This window comes from Eleutherodactylus coqui, chromosome 13 (assembly GCF_035609145.1).
Source record: "Eleutherodactylus coqui strain aEleCoq1 chromosome 13, aEleCoq1.hap1, whole genome shotgun sequence".
Lineage (NCBI taxonomy): Eukaryota > Metazoa > Chordata > Amphibia > Anura > Eleutherodactylidae > Eleutherodactylus > Eleutherodactylus coqui.
Genome location: NC_089849.1, coordinates 89,542,966 through 89,560,965, shown reverse-complemented (window position 1 = coordinate 89,560,965; position 18,000 = coordinate 89,542,966).

Below are 18,000 nucleotides of genomic sequence, written 5' to 3'. Positions count from 1 at the left end.
CTGAGTAGGCCTGAAGAGGGAGGTAGAGGGTTTGAGGTCAAAAGAAGGCCCGAAGAGGGAGGAAGAGGGCCTGAGTAGGCCTGAAGAGGGAGGAAGAGGGTTTGAGGTCAAAAGAAGGCCCGAAGAGGGAGGAAGAGGGCCTGAGTAGGCCTGAAGAGAGAAGAAGAGGGCCTGAGGTCAAAAGAAGGCCTGAAGAGGGAATAGAGGGCCTGAGGTCAGAAGAAGGCCCGAAGAGGGAAGAAGAGGTACTCAGTAGGCCCGAAGAGGGAAGAAGAGGGCTGAGGTCAGAAGAAGGCCCGAAGAGGGAAGAAGAGGGCCTGAGTAGGCCTGAAGAGGGAAGAAGAGGGCCTGAGTAGGCCTGAAGAGGGAAGAAGAAGGCCTATGGTCAGAAGAAGGCCTGAAGAGGGAGGAGCGGGTGAAAAGAGGCAGGAGGCCTGAGGTCAGAAGAAGGCCTGAAGAGGGAGGAGGGCCTGAGGTCAGAAGAAGGCCTGAAAATGGAAGAGGCCTAGAGGTCAGAAGAAGGTCCGAAGAGGGAAGAATAGGGCCTGAGTAGGCCCGAAGAGGGAAGAAGAGGGCCTGAGGTCAGAAGAAGGCCCGAAGAGGGAAGAAGAGGGCCTGAGTAGGCCTGAAAAGGGAAGAAGAGGCCCTGAGGTCTGAAAAAGGCCCGAAGAGGGAAGAAGAGGGCCTGAGTAGGCCCGAAGAGGTAAGAAGAGGGCCTGAGTTCAGAAGAAGGCGCGAAGAGGGAAGAAGAGGGCCTGAGGTCAGAAGAAGGCCCCAAGAGGGAAGAAGAGGGCCTAAGTAGGCCCGAAATGGGAAAAAGAGGGCCTGAGGTCCGAAGAAGGCCTGAGTAGGTCCGAAGAGGGCCTAAGTAGGTACGAAGAGGGTTTGAGGTCAAAAGAAGGCTCAAAGAGGTAAGAAGAGGGCCTGAGTAGGCCCGAAGAGGTAAGAAGAGGGCCTGAGGTCAGAAGAAGGCGCCAAGAGGGATGAAGAGGGCCTGAGGTCAGAAGAAGGCGCCAAGAGGGAAGAAGAGGGGCTGAGGTCAGAAGAAGGCCTGAAGAGGGAAGAAGAGGGCCTGAGGTCAGAAGAAGGCCCAAAGAGGGAAGAAGAGGGCCTGAGTAGGCCCGAAGTGGGAAGAAGAGGGCCTGAGGTCAGAAGAAGGCCTGAGTAGGTCGAAGAGGGCCTGAGTAGGTCCGAAGAGGGAAGAAGAGGGTTTGAGGTCAAAAGAAGGCTCGAAGAGGCAAGAAGAGGGCCTGAGGTCAGAAGAAGGCGCGAAGAGGGAAGAAGAGGGCCTGAGGTCAGAAGAAGGCCCGAAGAGGGAAGAAGAGGGCCTGAGTAGGCCCGAAGAGGGAAAAAGAGGGCCTCAGTAGGCCCGAAGAGGGAAGAAGAGGGTTTGAGGTCAAAAGAAGGCTCGAAGAGGGAAGAAGAGGGCCTGAGTAGGCCCGAAGAGGTAAGAACAGGGCCTGAGGTCAGAAGAAGGCGCCAAGAGGGAAGAAGAGGGCCTGAGGTCAGAAGAAGGCCTGAAGAGGGAAGAAGAGGGCCTGAGGTCAGAAGAAGGCCCAAAGAGGGAAGAAAAGGGCCTGAGTAGGCCCGAAGAGAGAAGAAGAGGGCCTAAGTAAGCCTGAAGTGGGAAGAAGAGGGCCTGAGGTCAGAAGAAGGCCTGAGTAGGTCCGAAGAGGGAAGAAGAGGGTTTGAGGTCAAAAGAAGGCTCGAAGAGGGAAGAAAAGGGCCTGAGTAGGCCCGAAGAGGTAAGAAGAGGGCCTGAGGTCAGAAGAAGGCGCCAAGAGGGAAGAAGACGGCCTGAGGTCAGAAGAAGGCCCCAAGAGGGAAGAAGAGGGCCTGAGTAGGCCTGAAAAGGGAAGAAGAGGCCCTGAGGTCAGAAAAAGGCCCGAAGAGGGAAGAAGAGGGCCTGAGTGGGCCCGAAGAGGTAAGAAGAGGGCCTGAGTGGGCCCGAAGAGGTAAGAAGAGGGCCTGAGTAGGCCCGAAGAGGTAAGAAGAGGGCCTGAGTTCAGAAGAAGGCGCCAAGAGGGAAGAAGAGGGCCTGAGGTCAGAAGAAGGCGCGAAGAGGGAAGAAGAGGGCCTGAGGTCAGAAGAAGGCCTGAAGAGGGAAGAAGAGGGCCTAAGTAAGCCCCGAAATGGGAAGAAGAGGGCCTGAGGTCCGAAGAAAGCTTGAGGTCCGAAGCAGGCCTGAGTAGGTCCGAAGAGCGCCTGAGTTGGTCCGAAGAGAGAAGAAGAGGGTTTGAGGTCAAAAGAAGGCTCGAAGAGGGAAGAAGAGGGCCTGAGTAGGCCCGAAGAGGTAGGAAGAGGGCCTGAGGTCAGAAGAAGGCGCCAAGAGGGATGAAGAGGGCCTGAGGTCAGAAGAAGGCACGAAGAGGGAAGAAGAGGGCCTGAGGTCAGAAGAAGGCCTGAAGAGGGAAGAAGAGGGCCTGAGGTCAGAAGAAAGCCCGAAGATGGAAGAAGAGGGCCTGAGTAGGCCCGAAGTGGGAAGAAGAGGGCCTGAGGTCAGAAGAAGGCCTGAGTAGGTCCGAAGAGGGAAGAAGAGGGTTTGAGGTCAAAAGAAGGCGCCAAGAGGGAAGAAGAGGGCCTGAGGTCAGAAGAAGGCCTGAAGAGGGAAGAAGAGGGCCTGAGGTCAGAAGAAGGCCTGAGTAGGTCCAAAGAGGGCCTGAGTAGGTCCAAAGAGGGAAGAAGAGGGTTTGAGGTCAAAAGAAGGCTCGAAGAGGGAAGAAGAGGGCCTGAGTAGGCCCGAAGAGGTAAGAAGAGGGCCTGAGGTCAGAAGAAGGCGCCAAGAGGGAAGAAGGCCCGAAGTGGGAAGAAGAGGGCCTGAGGTCAGAAGAAGGCCTGAGTAGGTCCGAAGAGGGAAGAAGAGGGTTTGAGGTCAAAAGAAGGCGCCAAGAGGGAAGAAGAGGGCCTGAGGTCAGAAGAAGGCCTGAAGAGGGAAGAAGAGGGCCTGAGGTCAGAAGAAGGCCTGAGTAGGTCCAAAGAGGGCCTGAGTAGGTCCAAAGAGGGAAGAAGAGGGTTTGAGGTCAAAAGAAGGCTCGAAGAGGGAAGAAGAGGGCCTGAGTAGGCCCGAAGAGGTAAGAAGAGGGCCTGAGGTCAGAAGAAGGCGCCAAGAGGGAAGAAGGCCCGAAGAGGGAAGAAGAGGGCCTGAGTAGGCCTGAAAAGGGAAGAAGAGGCCCTGAGGTCAGAAAAAGGCCCGAAGAGGGAAAAAGAGGGCCTGAGTAGGCCCGAAGAGGTAAGAAGAGGGCCTGAGTTCAGAAGAAGACGCCAAGAGGGAAGAAGAGGGCCTGAGGTCAGAAGAAGGCGCGAAGAGGGAAGAAGAGGGCCTGAAGTCAGAAGAAGGCCTGAGTAGGTCCGAAGAGGGCCTGAGTAGGTTCGAAGAGGGAAGAAGAGGGTTTGAGGTCAAAAGAAGGCTCGAAGAGGGAAGAAGAGGGCCTGAGGTCAGAAGACGGAGCGAAGAGGGAAGAAAAGGGCTTGAGGTCAGAAGAAGGCCTGAAGAGGGAAGAAGAGGGCCTGAGGTCAGAAGAAGGCCCGAAGAGTGAAGAAGAGGGCCTGAGTAGGCCTGAAAAGGGAAGAAGAGGCCCTGATGACAGAAAAAGGCGCGAAGAGGGAAGAAGAGGGCCTGAGGTCAAAAGAAGGCCCGAAGAGGGAAGAAGAGGGCCTGAGTAGGTCTGAAAAGGGAAGAGGCCCTGAGGTCAGAAAAAGGCCCGAAGAGGTAGGGCCTGAGTAGGACCGAAGAGGGAAGAAGAGGGCCTGAGTAGGCCTGAAAAGGGAAGAAGAGGCCCTGATGTCAGATAAAGGCGTGAAGAGGGAAGAACAGGGCCTGAGGTCAGAAGAAGGCGCCAAGAGGGAAGAAGAGGGCCTGAGGTCAGAAGAAGGCGCGAAGAGGGAAGAAGAGGGCCTGAGGTCAGAAGAAGGCCTGAAGAGGGTAGAAGAGGGCCTGAGTAGGCCCGAAGAGGTAAGAAGAGGGCCTGAGTTCAGAAGAAGACGCCAAGAGGGAAGAAGAGGGCCTGAGGTCAGAAGAAGGCGCGAAGAGGGAAGAAGAGGGCCTGAAGTCAGAAGAAGGCCTGAGTAGGTCCGAAGAGGGCCTGAGTAGGTTCGAAGAGGGAAGAAGAGGGTTTGAGGTCAAAAGAAGGCTCGAAGAGGGAAGAAGAGGGCCTGAGTAGGCCCAAAGAGGTAAGAAGAGGGCCTGAGGTCAGAAGAAGGCGCGAAGAGGGAAGAAGAGGGCCTGAGGTCAGAAGACGGAGCGAAGAGGGAAGAAAAGGGCTTGAGGTCAGAAGAAGGCCTGAAGAGGGAAGAAGAGGGCCTGAGGTCAGAAGAAGGCCCGAAGAGTGAAGAAGAGGGCCTGAGTAGGCCTGAAAAGGGAAGAAGAGGCCCTGATGACAGAAAAAGGCGCGAAGAGGGAAGAAGAGGGCCTGAGGTCAAAAGAAGGCCCGAAGAGGGAAGAAGAGGGCCTGAGTAGGTCTGAAAAGGGAAGAGGCCCTGAGGTCAGAAAAAGGCCCGAAGAGGTAGGGCCTGAGTAGGACCGAAGAGGGAAGAAGAGGGCCTGAGTAGGCCTGAAAAGGGAAGAAGAGGCCCTGATGTCAGATAAAGGCGTGAAGAGGGAAGAACAGGGCCTGAGGTCAGAAGAAGGCGCCAAGAGGGAAGAAGAGGGCCTGAGGTCAGAAGAAGACGCGAAGAGGGAAGAAGAGGGCCTGAGGTCAGAAGAAGGCCTGAAGAGGGTAGAAGAGGGCCTGAGGTCAGAAGAAGGCCCGAAGAGGGAAGAAGAGGGCCTGAGTAGGCCCGAAGTGGGAAGAAGAGGGCCTGAGGTCAGAAGAAGTCCCGAAGAGGAAAGAAGAGGGCCTGAGGTCAGAAGAAGGCCTGAAGAGGGAGGAGCGGGCGAAAAGAGGCAAAAGGCCTGAGGTCAGAAGAAGGCCTGAAGAGGGAGGAGGGCCTTAGGTCAGAAGAAGACCTGAAAATGGAAGAGGCCTAGAGGTCAGAAGAAGGTCCGAAGAGGGAAGAAGAGGGCCTGAGTAGGCCTGAAAAGGGAAGAAGAGGCCCTGAGGTCAGAAGAAGGCCCCAAGAGGGAAGAAGAGGGCCTGAGTAGGCCCGAAGAGGGCCTGAGGTCAGAAGAAGGCCCCAAGAGGGAAGAAGAGGGCCTGAGTAGGCCTGAAAAGGGAAGAAGAGGCCCTGAGGTCAGAAAAAGGCCCGAAAAGGGAAGAAGAGGGCCTGAGTGGGCCCGAAGAGGTAAGAAGAGGGCCTGAGAAGGCCCGAAGAGGTAAGAAGAGGGCCTGAGTTCAGAAGAAGGCGCGAAGAGGGAAGAAGAGGGCCCGAGGTCAGAAGAAGGCTCGAAGAGGGAAGAAGAGGGCCTGAGGTCCGAAGAAGGCCTGAGGTCCGAAGAAGGCCTGAGGTCCGAAGAAGGCCTGAGTAGGTCCGAAGAGGGCCTGAGTAGGTCCGAAGAGGGAAGAAGAGGGTTTGAGGTCAAAAGAAGGCTCGAAGAGGGAAGAAGAGGGCCTGAGTAGGCCCGAAGAGGTAAGAACAGGGCCTGAGGTCAGAAGAAGGCGCCAAGAGGGAAGAAGAGGGCCTGAGGTCAGAAGAAGGCCTGAAGAGGGAAGAAGAGGGCCTGAGGTCAGAAGAAGGCCCAAAGAGGGAAGAAAAGGGCCTGAGTAGGCCCGAAGAGAGAAAAAGAGGGCCTAAGTAAGCCTGAAGTGGGAAGAAGAAGGCCTGAGGTCAGAAGAAGGCCTGAGTAGGTCCGAAGAGGGAAGAAGAGGGCCTGAGTAGGCCCGAAGAGGGAAGAAGAGGGCCTGAGGTCAGAAGAAGGCCCGAAGAGGGAAGAAGAGGGCCTGAGTAGGCCTAAAAAGGGAAGAAGAGGCCCTGAGGTCTGAAAAAGGCCCGAAGAGGGAAGAAGAGGGCCTGAGTAGGCCCGAAGAGGTAAGAAGAGGGCCTGAGTTCAGAAGAAGGCGCCAAGAGGGAAGAAGAGGGCCTGAGGTCAGAAGAAGGCGCCAAGAGGGAAGAAGAGGGCCTGAGGTCAGAAGAAGGCCCCAAGAGGGAAGAAGAGGGCCTAAGTAGGCCCGAAATGGGAAAAAGAGGGCCTGAGGTCCGAAGAAGGCCTGAGTAGGTCCGAAGAGGGCCTAAGTAGGTCCGAAGAGGGTTTGAGGTCAAAAGAAGGCTCGAAGAGGGAAGAAGAGGGCCTGAGTAGGCCCGAAGAGGTAAGAAGAGGGCCTGAGGTCAGAAGAAGGCGCCAAGAGGGATGAAGAGGGCCTGAGGTCAGAAGAAGGCGCGAAGAGGGAAGAAGAGGGGCTGAGGTCAGAAGAAGGCCTGAAGAGGGAAGAAGAGGGCCTGAGGTCAGAAGAAGGCCCAAAAAGGGAAGAAGAGGGCCTGAGTAGGCCCGAAGTGGGAAGAAGAGGGCCTGAGTAGGCCCGAAGTGGGAAGAAGAGGGCCTGAGGTCAGAAGAAGGCCTGAGTAGGTCAAAGAGGGCCTGAGTAGGTCCGAAGAGGGAAGAAGAGGGTTTGAGGTCAAAAGAAGGCTCGAAGAGGCAAGAAGAGGGCCTGAGGTCAGAAGAAGGCCTGAAGAGGGAAGAAGAGGGCCTGAGTAGGCCCGAAGAGGGAAAAAGAGGGCCTCAGTAGACCCAAAGAGGGAAGAAGAGGGCCTGAGGTCAAAAGAAGGCCCGAAGAGGGAAGAAGAGGGCCTGAGTAGGCCTGAAAAGGAAGGAAGAGGCCCTGAGGTCAGAAAAAAGCCCGAAGGGGTAGGGCCTGAGTAGGCCCGAAGAGGGAAGAAGAGGGCCTGAGTAGGCCCGAAGAGAGAAGAAGAGGGCCTGAGGTCAGAAGAAGGCCCGAAGAGGGAAGAAGAGGGCCTGAGTAGGCCTGAAAAGGGAAGAAGAGGCCCTGAGGTCTGAAAAAGGCCCGAAGAGGGAAGAAGAGGGCCTGAGTAGGCCCGAAGAGGTAAGAAGAGGGCCTGAGTTCAGAAGAAGGCGCCAAGAGGGAAGAAGAGGGCCTGAGGTCAGAAGAAGGCGCGAAGAGGGAAGAAGAGGGCCTGAGGTCAGAAGAAGGCCCCAAGAGGGAAGAAGAGGGCCTAAGTAGGCCCGAAATGAGAAAAAGAGGGCCTGAGGTCCGAAGAAGGCCTGAGTAGGTCCGAAGAGGGCCTAAGTAGGTCCGAAGAGGGTTTGAGGTCAAAAGAAGGCTCGAAGAGGTAAGAAGAGGGCCTGAGTAGGCCCGAAGAGGTAAGAAGAGGACCTGAGGTCAGAGGAAGGCGCCAAGAGGGATGAAGAGGGCCTGAGGTCAGAAGAAGGCGCGAAGAGGGAAGAAGAGGGGCTGAGGTCAGAAGAAGGCCTGAAGAGGAAAGAAGAGGGCCTGAGGTCAGAAGAAGGCCCAAAGAGGGAAGAAGAGGGCCTGAGTAGGCCCGAAGTGGGAAGAAGAGGGCCTGAGGTCAGAAGAAGGCCTGAGTAGGTCGAAGAGGGCCTGAGTAGGTCCGAAGAGGAAAGAAGAGGGTTTGAGGTCAAAAGAAGGCTCGAAGAGGCAAGAAGAGGGCCTGAGGTCAGAAGAAGGCGCGAAGAGGGAAGAAGAGGGCCTGAGGTCAGAAGAAGGCCTGAAGAGGGAAGAAGAGGGCCTGAGTAGGCCCGAAGAGGGAAAAAGAGGGCCTCAGTAGGCCGAAGAGGGAAGAAAAGGGTTTGAAGTCAAAAGAAGGCTCAAAGAGGGAAGAAGAGGGCCTGAGTAGGCCCGAAGAGGTAAGAACAGGGCCTGAGGTCAGAAGAAGGCGCCAAGAGGGAAGAAGAGGGCCTGAGGTCAGAAGAAGGCCTGAAGAGGGAAGAAGAGGGCCTGAGGTCAGAAGAAGGCCCAAAGAGGGAAGAAAAGGGCCTGAGTAGGCCCGAAGAGAGAAGAAGAGGGCCTAAGTAAGCCTGAAGTGAGAAGAAGAGGGCCTGAGGTCAGAAGAAGGCGCCAAGAGGGAAGAAGAGGGCCTGAGGTCAGAAGAAGGCGCGAAGAGGGAAGAAGAGGGCCTGAGTAGGCCTGAAAAGGGAAGAAGAGGCCCTGAGGTCAGAAAAAGGCCCGAAGAGGTAAGAAGAGGGCCTGAGGTCAGAAGAAGGCCTGAAGAGGGAAGAAGAGGGCCTGAGGTCAGAAGAAGGCCCAAAGAGGGAAGAAAAGGGCCTGAGTAGGCCCGAAGAGAGAAGAAGAGGGCCTAAGTAAGCCTGAAGTGAGAAGAAGAGGGCCTGAGGTCAGAAGAAGGCGCCAAGAGGGAAGAAGAGGGCCTGAGGTCAGAAGAGGGAAGAAGAGGGCCTGAGTAGGCCTGAAAAGGGAAGAAGAGGCCATGAGGTCAGAAAAAGGCCCGAAGAGGTAAGAAGAGGGCCTGAGGTCAGAAGAAGGCGCCAAGAGGGAAGAAGAGGGCCTGAGGTCAGAAGAAGGCCCCAAGAGGGAAGAAGAGGGCCTGAGTAGGCCTGAAAAGGGAAGAAGAGGCCCTGAGGTCAGAAAAAGGCCCGAATAGGGAAGAAGAGGGCCTGAGTGGGCCCGAAGAGGTAAGAAGAGGGCCTGAGTAGGCCCGAAGAGGTAAGAAGAGGGCCTGAGTTCAGAAGAAGGCGCCAAGAGGGAAGAAGAGGGCCTGAGGTCAGAAGAAGGCGCGAAGAGGGAAGAAGAGGGCCTGAAGTCAGAAGAAGGCCTGAGTAGGTCCGAAGAGGGCCTGAGTAGGCCCGAAGAGGTAAGAAGAGGGCCTGAGGTCAGAAGAAGGCGCCAAGAGGGATGAAGAGGGCCTGAGGTCAGAAGAAGGCGCGAAGAGGGAAGAAGAGGGCCCGAGGTCAGAAAAAGGCCCGAAGAGGGAAGAAGAGCGCCTGAGTAGGCCTAAAAAGGGAAGAAGAGGCCCTGAGATCGGAAAAAGGCCCGAAGAGGTTGAAAGAGGGCCTGAGTAGGCCCGAAGAGGGAAGAAGAGGCCCTGAGGTCAAAAGAAGGCCTGAAGAGGGAAGAAGAGGGCCTGAGGTCAGAAGAAGGCCCGAAGAGGGAAGAAGAGGGCCTGAGTAGGCCGGAAGTGGTAAGAAGAGGGCCTGAGGTCAGAAAAAGGCCCGAAGAGGGCCTGAGCTCAGAAGAAGGCCAGAAGAGGGAAGAACTGGACCTGAGTAGGCCCGAAGAGGGAAGAAGAGGGCCTGAGGTCAGAAGAAGGCCTGAAGAGGGAGGAGCGGGCGAAAAGAGGCAGGAGGCCTGAGGTCTGAAGAAGGCCTGAAGAGGGAGGTGGGCCTTAGGTCAGAAGAAGGCCAGAAAATGGAAGAGGCCCAGAGGTCAGAAGAAGGACCGAAGAGGGAAGAATAGGGCCTGAGTAGGCCCGAAGAGGGAAGAATAGGGCCTGAGTAGACCCGAAGAGGGAAGAGGAGGGCCTGAGTAGGCCCGAAGAAGCAAGAGGAGGGCCTGAGTAGGCCCGAAGAGGGAAGAAGAGGGCCTGAGGTCAGAAGAGGGCCCGAAGAGGGAAGAAGAGGGCCTGAGATCAGAAAAAGGCCCGAAGAGGTAGAAAGAGGGCCTGAGTAGGCCCGAAGAGGGAAGAAGAGGCCCTGAGGTCAGAAGAAGGCCTGAAGAGGGAAGAAGAGGGCCTGAGTAGGCCCGAAGAGGGAAGAAGAGGCCCTGAGGTCAAAAGAAGGCCTGAAGAGGGAAGAAGAGGGCCTGAGGTCAGAAGAAGGTCTGAAGAGGGAAGAAGAGGGCCTGAGTAGGTCCGAAGAAGGCCTGAGTAGGTCCGAAGAGGGCCTGAGTAGGCCCGAAGAGGTAAGAAGAGGGCCTGAGTAGGCCCGAAGAGGTAAGAAGAGGGCCTGAGGTAAGAAGAAGGCGCGAGGAGGGAAGAAAAGGGCCTGAGGTCAGAAGAAGGCGCGAAGAGGGAAGAAGAGGGCCTGAGGTCAGAAGAAGGCCTGAAGAGGGAAGAAGAGGGCCTGAGGTCAGAAGAAGGCCCGAAGAGGGAAGAAGAGGGCCTGAGTAGGCCTGAAGAGGGTAGAAGAGGGTTTGAGGTCAAAAGAAGGCTTGAAGAGGGAAGAAGAGGGCCTGAGTAGGCCCGAAGAGGTAAGAAGAGGGCCTGAGGTCAGAAGAAGGCGCGAAGAGGGAAGAAGAGGGCCTAAGGTCAGAAAAAGGCCTGAAGAGGGAAGAAGAGGGCCTGAGGTCAGAAGAAGGCCCGAAGAGGGAAGAAGAGGGCCTGAGTAGGCCTGAAGAGGGAAGAAGAGGGCCTGAGTAGGCCTGAAGAGGGAAGAGGAGGGCCTGAGGTCAGAAGAAGGCCCGAAGAGGGAAGTAGAGGGCCTGAGGTCAGAAGAAGACCGAAGTAAGAAAAAGAGGGCCTGGGGTCAGAAGAAGGCCCGAAGAGGGAAGAAGAGGTTCTCAGTAGGCCCGAAGAGGGAAGAAGAGGGCCTGAGGTCAGAAAAAAGCCCGAAGAGGGAAGAAGAGGGCCTGAGGTCAGAAGAAGGCGCCAAGAGGGAAGAAGAGGGCCTGAGGTCAGAAGAAGGCGCGAAGAGGGAAGAAGAGGGCCTGAAGTCAGAAGAAGGCCTGAGTAGGTCCGAAGAGGGCCTGAGTAGGCCCGAAGAGGTAAGAAGAGGGCCTGAGGTCAGAAGAAGGCGCCAAGAGGGATGAAGAGGGCCTGAGGTCAGAAGAAGGCGCGAAGAGGGAAGAAGAGGGCCCGAGGTCAGAAAAAGGCCCGAAGAGGGAAGAAGAGCGCCTGAGTAGGCCTAAAAAGGGAAGAAGAGGCCCTGAGATCGGAAAAAGGCCCGAAGAGGTTGAAAGAGGGCCTGAGTAGGCCCGAAGAGGGAAGAAGAGGCCCTGAGGTCAAAAGAAGGCCTGAAGAGGGAAGAAGAGGGCCTGAGGTCAGAAGAAGGCCCGAAGAGGGAAGAAGAGGGCCTGAGTAGGCCGGAAGTGGTAAGAAGAGGGCCTGAGGTCAGAAAAAGGCCCGAAGAGGGCCTGAGCTCAGAAGAAGGCCAGAAGAGGGAAGAACTGGACCTGAGTAGGCCCGAAGAGGGAAGAAGAGGGCCTGAGGTCAGAAGAAGGCCTGAAGAGGGAGGAGCGGGCGAAAAGAGGCAGGAGGCCTGAGGTCTGAAGAAGGCCTGAAGAGGGAGGTGGGCCTTAGGTCAGAAGAAGGCCAGAAAATGGAAGAGGCCCAGAGGTCAGAAGAAGGACCGAAGAGGGAAGAATAGGGCCTGAGTAGGCCCGAAGAGGGAAGAATAGGGCCTGAGTAGACCCGAAGAGGGAAGAGGAGGGCCTGAGTAGGCCCGAAGAAGCAAGAGGAGGGCCTGAGTAGGCCCGAAGAGGGAAGAAGAGGGCCTGAGGTCAGAAGAGGGCCCGAAGAGGGAAGAAGAGGGCCTGAGATCAGAAAAAGGCCCGAAGAGGTAGAAAGAGGGCCTGAGTAGGCCCGAAGAGGGAAGAAGAGGCCCTGAGGTCAGAAGAAGGCCTGAAGAGGGAAGAAGAGGGCCTGAGTAGGCCCGAAGAGGGAAGAAGAGGCCCTGAGGTCAAAAGAAGGCCTGAAGAGGGAAGAAGAGGGCCTGAGGTCAGAAGAAGGTCTGAAGAGGGAAGAAGAGGGCCTGAATAGGTCCGAAGAAGGCCTGAGTAGGTCCGAAGAGGGCCTGAGTAGGCCCGAAGAGGTAAGAAGAGGGCCTGAGTAGGCCCGAAGAGGTAAGAAGAGGGCCTGAGGTAAGAAGAAGGCGCGGGGAGGGAAGAAAAGGGCCTGAGGTCAGAAGAAGGCGCGAAGAGGGAAGAAGAGGGCCTGAGGTCAGAAGAAGGCCTGAAGAGGGAAGAAGAGGGCCTGAGGTCAGAAGAAGGCCCGAAGAGGGAAGAAGAGGGCCTGAGTAGGCCTGAAGAGGGTAGAAGAGGGTTTGAGGTCAAAGGAAGGCTTGAAGAGGGAAGAAGAGGGCCTGAGTAGGCCCGAAGAGGTAAGAAGAGGGCCTGAGGTCAGAAGAAGGCGCGAAGAGGGAAGAAGAGGGCCTAAGGTCAGAAAAAGGCCTGAAGAGGGAAGAAGAGGGCCTGAGGTCAGAAGAAGGCCCGAAGAGGGAAGAAGAGGGCCTGAGTAGGCCTGAAGAGGGAAGAAGAGGGCCTGAGTAGGCCTGAAGAAGGAAGAAGAGGGCCTGAGTAGGCCTGAAGAGGGAAGAAGAGGGCCTGAGTAGGCCTGAAGAGGGAAGAGGAGGGCCTGAGGTCAGAAGAAGGCCCGAAGAGGGAAGTAGAGGGCCTGAGGTCAGAAGAAGACCGAAGTAAGAAAAAGAGGGCCTGGGGTCAGAAGAAGGCCCGAAGAGGGAAGAAGAGGTTCTCAGTAGGCCCGAAGAGGGAAGAAGAGGGCCTGAGGTCAGAAAAAAGCCCGAAGAGGGAAGAAGAGGGCCTGAGGTCAGAAGAAGATCCGAAGAGGGAAGAAGAGGGCCTGAGTAGGCCCGAAGTGGGAAGAAGAGGGAAGAGGAGGGCCTGAGTAGACCCGAAGAGGGAAGAGGAGGGCCTGATTAGGCCCGAAGAGGGAAGAGGAGGGCCTGAGGTCAGAAAAAAGCCCGAAGAGGGAAGAAGAGGGCCTGAGTAGGCCTGAAGAGGGAAGAAGAGGGCCTGAGTAGGCCTGAAGAGGGAAGAAGAGGGCCTGAGTAGGCCTGAAGAGGGAAGAGGAGGGCCTGAGGTCAGAAGAAGGCCCGAAGAGGGAAGTAGAGGGCCTGGGGTCAGAAGAAGGCCCGAAGAGGGAAGAAGACGGCCTGAGGTCAGAAGAAGGCCCGAAGAGGGAAGAAGAGGGCCTGAGGTCAGAAAAAAGCCCGAAGAGGGAAGAAGAGGGCCTGAGGTCAGAAGAAGATCCGAAGAGGGAAGAAGAGGGCCTGAGTAGGCCCGAAGTGGGAAGAAGAGGGCCTGAGGTCAGAAAAAAGCCCGAAGAGGGAAGAAGAGGGCCTTAGGTCAGAAGACGGCCTGAAAAGGGAAGAGGCTCAGAGGTCAGAAGAAGTCCGAAGAGGAAAGAAGAGGGCCTGAGTAGGCCCGAAGAGGGAAGAAGAGGGCCTGAGTAGACCCGAAGAGGTAAGAGGAGGGCCTGAGTAGACCCGAAGAGGGAAGAGGAGGGCCTGAGTAGACCCGAAGAGGGAAGAGGAGGGCCTGAGTAGACCCGAAGAGGGAAGAGGAGGGCCTGATTAGGCCCGAAGAGGGAAGAGGAGGGCCTGAGTAGGCCCGAAGAGGGCCTGAGGTCAGAAGAAGGCCCGAAGAGGGAAGAAGAGGGCCTGAGATCAGAAAAAGGCCCGAAGAGGTAGAAAGAGGGCCTGAGTAGGCCCGAAGAGGGAAGAAGAGGCCCTGAGGTCAAAAGAAGGCCTGAAGAGGGAAGAGGGCCTGAGGTCAGAAGAAGGTCTAAAGAGGGAAGAAGAGGGCCTGAGTAGGTCCGAAGAGGGCCTGAGTAGGTCCGAAGAGGGAAGAAGAGTGTTTGAGGTCAAAAGAAGGTTTGAAGAGGGAAGAAGAGGGCCTGAGTAGGCCCGAAGAGGTAAGAAGAGGGCCAGAGGTCAGAAGAAGGTGTGAAGAGGGAAGAAGAGGGCCTGAGGTCAGAAGAAGGCGCGAAGAGGGAAGAAGAGGGCCTGAGGTCAGAAGAAGGCCTGAAGAGGGAAGTAGAGGGCCTGAGGTCAGAAGAAGGCCTGAAGAGGGAAGAAGAGGGCCTGAGTAGGCCCGAAGAGGGAAGAAGAGGGCCTGAGGTCAGAAGAAGGCCCGAAGAGGGAAGAAGAGGGCCTGCGGTCAGAAGAAAGCCCGAAGAGGGAAGAAGAGGGCCTGAGTAGGCCTAAAGAGGGAAGAAGAGGGTTTCAGGTCAAGAGAAGGCTTGTAGAGGGAAGAAGAGGGCCTGAGTAGGCCCGAAGACGTAAGAAGAGGGCCTGAGGTCAAAAGAAGGCGTGAAGAGGGAAGAAGAGGGCATGAGGTCAGCAGAAGGCGCGAAGAGGGAAGAAGAGGGCCTGAGGTCAGAAGAAGGCCTGAAGAGGGAAGGAGAAGGGCCTGAGGTCAGAAGAAGGCCCGAAGAGGGAAGAAGAGAGCCTGACTAGGCCTGAAGAGGGAAGAAGAGGGCCTGAGGTCAGAAGAAGACCTGAAGAGGGAAGAAGAGGGCCTAAGGTCAGTAGAAGGCCTGAAAAGGGAAGAAGAGGGCCTGAGGTCAGAAGAAGGCCTGAGGAGGGTAGAAGAGGGCCTGAGTAGGCCTGAAGAGGGAAGAAGAGGGCCTGAGGTCAGAAGAAGGCCCGAAGAGGGAAGAAGAGGGCCTGAGTAGGCCTGAAGAGGGAGGAAGAGGGTTTGAGGTCAAAAGAAGGCTTGAAGAGGGAAGAAGAGGGCCTGAGTAGGACCGAAGAGGTAAGAAGAGGACCTGAGGTCAGAAGAAGGCGCGAAGAGAGAAGAAGAGGGCCTGAGGTCAGAAGAAGGCCTGAAGAGGGAAGAAGAGGGCCTGAGGTCAGAAGAAGGCCCGAAGAGGGAAGAAGAGGGCCTGAGGTCAGAAGAAGGCCCGAAGAGGGAAGAAGAGGGCCTGAGTAGGCCTGAAGAGGGAAGAAGAGGGCCTGAGGTCAGAAGAAGGCCCGAAGAGGGAAGAAGAGGGCCTGAGTAGGCCTGAAGAGGGAGGTAGAGGGTTTGAGGTCAAAAGAAGGCCCGAAGAGGGCCTGAGTAGGCCTGAAGAGGGAGGAAGAGGGTTTGAGGTCAAAAGAAGGCCCGAAGAGGGAGGAAGAGGGCCTGAGTAGGCCTGAAGAGAGAAGAAGAGGGCCTGAGGTCAAAAGAAGGCCTGAAGAGGGAATAGAGGGCCTGAGGTCAGAAGAAGGCCCGAAGAGGGAAGAAGAGGTACTCAGTAGGCCCGAAGAGGGAAGAAGAGGGCTGAGGTCAGAAGAAGGCCCGAAGAGGGAAGAAGAGGGCCTGAGTAGGCCTGAAGAGGGAAGAAGAGGGCCTGAGTAGGCCTGAAGAGGGAAGAAGAAGGCCTATGGTCAGAAGAAGGCCTGAAGAGGGAGGAGCGGGTGAAAAGAGGCAGGAGGCCTGAGGTCAGAAGAAGGCCTGAAGAGGGAGGAGGGCCTGAGGTCAGAAGAAGGCCTGAAAATGGAAGAGGCCTAGAGGTCAGAAGAAGGTCCGAAGAGGGAAGAATAGGGCCTGAGTAGGCCCGAAGAGGGAAGAAGAGGGCCTGTGGTCAGAAGGCCCAAAGAGGGAAGAAGAGGGCATGAGTAGGCCTAAAAAGGGAAGAAGAGGCCCTGAGATCAGAAAAAGGCCCGAAGAGGTAGAAAGAGGGCCTGAGTAGGCCCGAAGAGGGAAGAAGAGGCCCTGAGGTCAAAAGAAGGCCTGAAGAGGGAAGAAGAGGGCCTGAGGTCAGAAGAAGGTCTGAAGAGGGAAGAAGAGGGCCTGAGTAGGTCCGAAGAAGGCCTGAGTGGGTCCAAAGAGGGAAGAAGAGGATTTGAAGTCAAAAGAAGGTTTGAAGAGGGAAGAAGAGGGCCTGAGTAAGCCCGAAGAGGTAGGAAGAGGGCCTGAGGTAAGAAGAAGGCGCGAAGAGGGAAGAAAAGGGCCTGAGTAGGCCTGAAGAGGGTAGAAGAGGGTTTGAGGTCAAAAGAAGGCTTGAAAAGGGAAGAAGAGGGCATGAATAGGCCCGAAGAGGTAAGAAGAGGGCCTGAGGTCAGAAGAAGGCGCGAAGAGGGAAGAAGAGGGCCTGAAGAGGGAAGAAGAGGGCCTGAGGTCAGAAGAAGGCCCGAAGAGGGAAGAAGAGGGCCTGAGTAGGCCTGAAGAGGGTAGAAGAGGGCCTGAGTAGGCCTGAAGAGGGAAGAAGAGGGCCTGAGTAGGCCTGAAGAGGGCCTGAGGTCAGAAGAAGGCCCGAAGAGGGAAGTAGAGGGCCTGAGGTCAGAAGAAGACCGAAGTAGGAAGAAGAGGGCCTGGGGTCAGAAGAAGGCCCGAAGAGGGAAGAAGAGGTTCTCAGTAGGCCCGAAGAGGGAAGAAGAGGGCCTGAGGTCAGAAGAAGGCCCGAAGAGGGAAGAAGAGGGCCTGAGATCAGAAAAAGACCCGAAGAGGTAGAAAGAGGGCCTGAGTAGGCCCGAAGAGGGAAGAAGAGGCCCTCAGGTCAAAAGAAGGAGGGAAGAGGGCCTGAGGTCAGAAGAAGGTCTGAAGATGGAAGAAGAGGGCCTGAGTAGGTCCGAAGAGGGCTTGAGTAGGCCTGAAGAGGGAAGAAGAGGGCCTGAGTAGGCCTGAAGAGGGAAGAAGAGGGCCTATGGTCAGAATAAGGCCTGAAGAGGGAGGAGCAGGCGAAAAAAGGCTGGAGGCCTGAGGTCAGAAGAAGGCCTGAAGAGGGAGGAGGGCCTTAGGTCAGAAGAAGGCCTGAAGAGGGAAGAAGAGGGCCTGAGGTCAGAAGAAAGCCCGAAGAGGGAAGAAGAGGGCCTGAGTAGGCCCGAAGAGGGAAGAAGAGGGCCTGAGTAGGCCCGAAGTGGGAAGAAGAGGGACTGAGGTCAGAAAAAGGCCCGAAGAGGGAAGAAGAGGGCCTGAGGTAAGAAGAAGGCCCGAAGAGGGAAGAAGAGGGCCTGAGTAGGCCCGAAGTGGGAAGAAGAGGGCCTGAGGTCAGAAAAAGGCCTGAAGAGGGAAGAAGAGGGCCTGAGGTCAGAAGAAGGCTTGAAGAGGGAAGAAGAGGGCATGAGTAGGCCTAAAAAGGGAAGAAGCGGCCCTGAGATCAGAAAAAGGCCCGAAGAGGTAGAAAGAGGGCCTGAGTAGGCCCGAAGAGGGAAGAAGAGGCCCTGAGGTCAAAAGAAGGCCTGAAGAGGGAAGAAGAGGGCCTGAGGTCAGAAGAAGGCCCGAAGAGGGAAGAAGAGGGCCTAGGTTGGCCGGAAGTGGGAAGAAGAGGGTCTGAGGTCAGAAAAAAGCCCGAATAGGGCCTGAGGTCAGAAGAAGGCCCGAAGAGGGAAGAACAGGACCTGAGTAGGCCCGAAGTGGGAAGAAGAGGGCCTGAGGTCAGAAGAAGGCCTGAAGAGGGAGGAGCGGGCGAAAAGAGGCAGGAGGCCTGAGGTCTGAAGAAGGCCTGAAGAGGGAGGTGGGCCTTAGGTCAGAAGAAGGCCAGAAAATGGAAGAGGCCCAGAGGTCAGAAGAAGGTCCGAAGAGGGAAGAATAGGGCCTGAGTAGGCCCGAAGAGGGAAGAATAGGGACTGAGAAGGCCCGAAGAGGGAAGAATAGGGCCTGAGTAGACCCGAAGAGGGAAGAATAGGGCCTGAGTAGACCCGAAGAGGAAAGAGCAGGGCCTAAATAGGCCCGAAGAGGGAAGAGGAGGGCCTGAGTAGGCCCAAAGAGGGAAGAAGAGGGCCTGAGTAGACCCGAAGAGGGAAGAGGAGGGCCTGATTAGGCCCGAAGAGGGAAGAGGAGGGCCTGAGGTCAGAAAAAAGCCCGAAGAGGGAAGAAGAGGGCCTGAGTAGGCCTGAAGAGGGAAGAAGAGGGCCTGAGTAGGCCTGAAGAGGAAAGAGGAGGGCCTGAGGTCAGAAGAAGGCCCGAAGAGGGAAGTAGAGGGCCTGAGGTCAGAAGAAGACCGAAGTAAGAAAAAGAGGGCCTGGGGTCAGAAGAAGGCCCGAAGAGGGAAGAAGACGGCCTGAGGTCAGAAGAAGGCCCGAAGAGGGAAGAAGAGGGCCTGAGGTCAGAAAAAAGCCCGAAGAGGGAAGAAGAGGGCCTGAGGTCAGAAGAAGATCCGAAGAGGGAAGAAGAGGGCCTGAGTAGGCCCGAAGTGGGAAGAAGAGGGCCTGAGGTCAGAAAAAAGCCCGAAGAGGGAAGAAGAGGGCCTTAGGTCAGAAGACGGCCTGAAAAGGGAAGAGGCTCAGAGGTCAGAAGAAGTCCGAAGAGGAAAGAAGAGGGCCTGAGTAGGCCCGAAGAGGGAAGAAGAGGGCCTGAGTAGACCCGAAGAGGGAAGAGGAGGGCCTGAGTAGACCCGAAGAGGGAAGAGGAGGGCCTGAGTAGACCCGAAGAGGGAAGAGGAGGGCCTGATTAGGCCCGAAGAGGGAAGAGGAGGGCCTGAGTAGGCCCGAAGAGGGCCTGAGGTCAGAAGAAGGCCCGAAGAGGGAAGAAGAGGGCCTGAGATCAGAAAAAGGCCCGAAGAGGTAGAAAGAGGGCCTGAGTAGGCCCGAAGAGGGAA